We start from the raw sequence: 6,532 nt of genomic DNA, 5'->3' as shown, positions 1-6,532 counted from the left end.
TGGTTTTAAATACTATGTATGTGCAGGTGACTTCCAGAATTCTATCTCAAGTCCAGACCTCTCAAACTCCAGACATGTACACCCGACTGCCGACTTCCCATTTCCTCCGGGATGTCTAACAGACGTCTTGAACTCAACATGTTCAAACTTGAACTCCTCATCTACCCGTAGCACATGTGCCTTCCCCATTTCAGCTGCTCTTCCAGTTGCTCAGGACAAAAAATGTGAAGTCATCTTCGACTTCTCTCTCTCTCTAAGCCAACGTGAAATTTGTAAGCAAATCTTATGTGACGTACCTTCATATATATCCCCTTTGACCCCTTTCCACCATCCTGCTCTATGCTACCATTATTTCCTGCTTGGAATATCTCAATACACTCCTGACAAGATTTCCTGCTCCTGCTTATATCTTCTTTGACGCAGCAGCCAGTATGGTCTTCCTGAAATGTTAAATCAGATCGTGTTGCTCTTCTGCTCAAAACCTCACAACAGCTTCTTATTTCACTCAGTCTGACTTCTAGTGAAAGTCTTTACACTGATTTACATGGTTTGGTCCCAAATATCTTTGGATTCCTCCTCTTTTCTCTCACTCAATTCTCCTTCAGTACCTTCAAAATTTGTTCAAATGTCACTGAACTCTATCTTCCACCACCCCCCCACCCAAGCAGGGCACATATGTCCTGATCTCCTCACTCCACTCTTTTCTTTTTATTTCTACTCTTCCTAACTTTTGTTTATTATGTGTATTGCTAATTGTCTTTCTCCACTAGAATGTACACTCCACAAGGGGAGGGATTTTTTAAAAATCTGATTAGTTCATTTACATATATATCTTGGCAATGACAGCAATGCTTGGTCCAGAGGAGACAATAAATATTTGTTGAATAAAGTAATTAATGAATAAGTTATGTAAGCAAAAAGCAAGAGGGTCCAGTTTTGCAATTCATAGTCAAATGACTGCAGTGACATATTTGGATAAAAAATAGATATATTCATATTATAGTTCTGTTTATGTTGTGTAGCAGCATTCTGTGCTTCCCAAAGTGTGGTACAAGTGTCTTCAGGTGGATATGGCAGTGTGTTTGGGATGTTAAAAACCTAATATAAGCATGACATTTCTCCCTTTGGGTTCCAATTTTCTCAAAGATTTGGGCGAAAATATTTCTTTCACATTAATACAAACATGAAAAAAAATGGAATACAAACTTTGCACGAATCCTAAGGCTGGAACCGAAGATTTCATGGAAAAAGCTCTGCTCTAGATTCCTCTATCATACATTTGTTTTCCTCCGCCCTAAGTGGTAATTTATGGAAAAATGCTGAACACTATTTTAATATTAAGCCAAACTCTCAACTGAGTCATTTTCCCTATGTTCAAGTCATCCCGTGTTCACCAAATACTTTGCAAAGCATCTTATTCTTATTCCTAAGAATCACAGAGCCTCCTATCATCACCATTAGCTTAATATCCTCTTGGGGATCCGCCTACTGTTGGAAACCAAGGTCACACCAAGGGCTGAACACCATTCAGCAAATCAGTGAAGGAGAAAACAAGCTGCTCTACTGCAATTGGCCAAATGTTCAGTGTTCTGAGTCTCATACAGATTTCGTGTCTGGTTCTTTAACTTTTTCCCCCCATCTGAAAAAACAAAAACAAAAACAAAAACCCCAAAGGCCTTTTAAATCTTTATTACATAAGGAATCCACGTAAATTGTGACTTAAAGCATAGTGTTCCCAAAATGTAAATGGACAATGGATATAAACCATTAGGAATCCCAAAGGAATAAAAAATATATATACTTCGTTAATTTACATGTAGGAAAAAGTCCAACTTCACCAAAATAGAAGAAAGTGTGGCATTATTTCTCTGCAATCAAATCAGCAAAGATTGTTGAAGATGGTGACCTTGGCTGCAGGGGTAGGTACAGCGAAAGAGTCATTTTCACACATTGCTAGTGGCAGTGCCAGCTGATGCTCCTACAGCTACTTTTATTGCAAAACAATCACTCCGCAACCACAATCATTTTATCATCTCTTATGGTTTTTGTGGGTCACAGATTTGGACAGAACAAAGCAAGAGTTTGCCTTTGCTGCATGAAGGCTGAAGCCTGGAATCATCTAGAGACCTTTCTACTCATGTGTCTGGCAGTTGAGTCCTCAGCTGAGCCGTGGGCTCTGTATGTGGCTTCTCTGCCTCGGCTCGTTGTCTACAGAGGGTATTTCCTCTTTAATTTTTTAATTTAAGTATAATATGTGTAACTTAAGTGCACAAACCTCGAGTGCACAGTTATATGAGGTTTTACAAAGTGAACATCACTGTGCATCTAGTTCAAAATCTTGATTTATCAAGATCAAGCTTTAGAACATTAGCAGCAAACACCAAAGTCCCCCCTCATGCCTCCATTCGTCATTATCCCCCAAAAATAGTTGCTTTCGTGAAGTCTATCATAATTTCATTTTGCTTTTTTTCAACTTTATATAAAAAGATTTAGGTACATACACTCTTTAGTGTCTGACTTCTATACTATAATCTTGTATTTCTTGCTGAGACACGTGGCAGGAATTTTATTCTTTTTATTAGTTGTGTAGTATTCCATTGTATGAATACCATATTTGTTCATTTTCCTATTGTTTTTTCATTTTAGGTCGTTTACTTTGGTCTTTTTAAATTGTTTTCAGCAATGTTTAAGGCTTTCAAAATAAATGGCTTGCACTGTTTTTGTTAAATTTATTCCTAAATAATATCATATTTTTAAAATTTCAATTGATTATGGCATTGTTCTTTAAATTTCATTTTCCATCTATTTTTTTTTTTGCTAGTAAATAAAAATACAATTGATTTTTACATACTGTCCTTGTGGCATCGCTAAATTCAATTCTTACTCCTAACAGTTTTTATTTTTTTAATTTCTTTGGATTCTCTTCATAAATAATCTCATAATCTCTGAAAAAAGATTTTACTTTTTACTTCTCAATTTTAGTATCTTATTTTTAAAATTAATTAACTAATTAGTTTGCAGTAATGAGAACAGCCTTTCTTACCTTGTTCTCTCTTACGGAAAACATATTCAATGTTTTATCACTAATCATAATGCTAGCTGTAGCTTTTAAAATATGTGTATATGTTTATGTGTGCACGTACACCAACATAGAAATATCCCAGTTTTTATCGTATAGAAGAAGGTTCCTTCTAGTCATTGTTTCTAGGAGGTATTATTATGAATAGATGTTGAATCTTCTCAAATATTTTTTCTACATATATTGAAATTAACGTTTTTCTCCTTTATGCTATTAAATGATAAATTACAGTGACTGGTTTCTTAATGTTAGGCCAAACTTGCATTCTTGAAGTAAATCTCCTTGGTTATAACATATTATGCTTTTTATATATTATGCTGTTCATTTTGCTAAAATTTAAAAAATATTTTTGCTCCTATGTCCCTGAGAAATGTTACCCTAATTTTTTTCTTGTACTGTTCTCATCATCCTTTGGTATCAGGTTTATTCTGGGTTCATAAGATAAATTTAGAATTGTTTCTTTCCTCCTTTTTTTCTGAGGAAGTTTGATATTACTTCTTATTTACATGTTTGATAGAACTTAATTAAGCTGCATAGGCTCAGGTTTTTGCTTTGTTGTTGGTGGTGGTGGTGGTGGCGAGTTTTTAATTTCAAATGCAATTTTTAGAAACAGAAATGGGACAATCATGGCTATTCTTGAGCCAATTGTCATAAATTGTGTTTTTAAGGAATTTGGCCATGTCTTCTAAGTTGGCTCTATTCATTGGCAAACATTTTTCATAAAATTTCCTGGTTATTTTTTTAATGTCTGTAAGATCTGTGGCAATGTTTTTTTTCTTCATTCTTGAAATTGAAAACTTGTGTTTTCTCTATTTTTTAATTTTATTCTATTTCTTATTTTATTTTGACTAGAGATATATCAGTTTTGTTGATCCTTTAAGGAGCTAATATTTGGTTTTGTTGATCTTTGCTATTCTTTGTCTGATTTCTATGTTATTATTTTCTTCTGTTATTTATATTATCTTTTTTTTAATGCTTACACTTGGCTTAATTTGCTCTTCTTACATGGGAAGCTTGGGTCAGTGATATAGACATTATTTTTCTTTTCTAAAATAAGCATTTAAAGCTATGACTTTCCCTCAGTATTCCTCCAGAGAGTAATAAGTTATATTATATTATTCAGGTTAAAATATGTCACAATTTTTACTGTGGCTTCTTATCTATGGCTTATCTGGAAGTTTATTGATTTGTAAATATGTAGGAATATTTTAGATTTCTACATTTAACTGAATTACATTATAGTCCGAGAACACATTTCTTGTGATGCTAATTCTTTGAAATTCATTGAGACTTATTTTTTAGCCAATGAAACTGTGGATGGTTCTATTTATACTTGAAAAAAATGTGGATTCTGCAATTATTGGTTCTAGTGTTCTATCGATATCAGTTATGTCAGATTGGTTCATGTTATTGTACAGGGCTTATATCTTTACAGATTACTTTTCTACTTGCTCTATCAAGTATTGAAAGAGGAGTGTTAAAATCCCCAACTCAGTTGTGGATTTATTTATTTGTCATTTATTTTCTGTCAATTTCTGACTTTCATAATTTGAAGCTTTGTTATTAGGAACATACTTATCTATAGCTTCCTGATGAATTAACCCATTTGTCATTAAATATACCTCTTTGTATTTGGTAATACCTTTTTTTCCCCTGAAATCTATTTTGTCTGATAATGATAGTCATCGTAACTTTTTTTGTGATGAGCATTTCTATGATAGACCTGTCCGACCCTTTTATTTTAAAAAGTCCATATGGTTGTATTTAAAACGCATTTCTTTCAAACAGTGTATGGTTGAAGTTTGCATTTTTATAAGTCTAAAAATTTCGACTTATTAATTGCAATGTTTTGCAATGCAGTGCATTTATTACAATTGTTGGTGTGGTTGAGTCTATCATGTTGTGATATTTCCCTATTCTATCAGTTCCTTATTTTTATGTTCCTTGTTTTAGGTTTTCTTTTGACTATACATCTTTGTTTCAATTTTTAAAATGATTTCTCTAAGAATTAAATATACATTCTTAAATTATCAGTTTTACCTTATCAAGTCTTATCTTGAATTAATGTTGTATTACTTCAAGTATTATAACTTTGTATCAGCATACATCTATTTACCACCTTCCCATTTTTCAGGCTACTGCTTTATTATATTTTGCTTTTATACATAAGTCCCCCAAATAATAAGAATAAATAATTATTAACACAATTGTTAATATATTAATAATAAATCTCCTTATTACTATTATTATTGCTTTAAACAATTGCCTTTTATTAGGAAGAAAGAATATGTTTTGATTTACCCACAACTTTACCACCTCTGCTGTTCTTCATCCCTTCCTGTAGATTTAATTCTCTATTTAGTATTTCATTTAGCCTGAGGTCTTTCTGTAACACATTTTTTTGTAGCATGGATTTTCAGGTGATAAATTCTCTGTTTTTATTTATCTGGCAATTGCTTTATTCCACTTCTCTGTTTCTGAAAAAAATATTTTCACTGGATATATAATTCTAGTTTGGTATGTTTTTGCTTTGTTTTTTAGTATTTTGGAGATGTCTTCTGGTTTGTGTCATTTCTTATATGAAGTCAATCATTTTTCTTTTAATTCATCTTCTTTTCCTCTAGCTGACTTTGCAACTTGTTATTTATCTTTGGTTTTCAGCAATTTGATAATGGGATCTGTAGATATGGTTTTTGTTTGTTTTTATTCATCCTGCTTAGAGTTCATTGAAATTCTTGGATCTGGAAGCTTTTTTTTTTTTTTTTTCCTTTTCCTTCTTATTTTTTTTTTAACTTTTATTTATTTATGATAGGCACACAGAGAGAGAGAGAGAGAGGCAGAGACGCAGGCAGAGGGAGAAGCAGGCTCCATGCACCGGGAGCCCGACGTGGGATTCGATCCTGGATATCCAGGACCGCGCCCTGGGCCAAAGGCAGGCGCCAAACCGCTGCGCCACCCAGGGATCCCGCCTTTTTTTTTTTTATTAAACTTGAAAAACTTTGGCAATTATTTCTTCAAATACATTTTTCTTCCTTATTCTTTCTTTCCTCTTCTTCCAGGTCATCTACTATATGTACACTAGACCACTTGATAACATCTCAAAGATTACTGGTGCTCTGTCCCTTTCTTTTTTTAATCCTTTATCCTGTCCTTCTTTAGTATAATTTTACTGACCTGCCTTTAAACTCATTGTACCTACATTATACAGTGTCCAATCTGTTATGAACATATTCAATATAACCCAGAAATTGTATTTTTCAGTTAAAACGTTTACATTTCTTTTTTATAATGCTTTCCTGAAATACTTTCTCTCTTCACCCATTATATCTACCTTTCCTGTTAAATTCCTTAACATATATATGTTTAAAAGTTTTTGTCTACTAATTTCAGTAATTGTCATCCATGGTTCTGCTTTTATTGGCTATGTTTTCTTTTAATTATTGTTACATTCTC

This window comes from Canis lupus, chromosome 11 (genome assembly GCF_048164855.1).
Source record: "Canis lupus baileyi chromosome 11, mCanLup2.hap1, whole genome shotgun sequence".
NCBI classification, from domain to species: Eukaryota; Metazoa; Chordata; class Mammalia; order Carnivora; family Canidae; genus Canis; species Canis lupus.
This window is presented reverse-complemented; position numbering follows the sequence as displayed.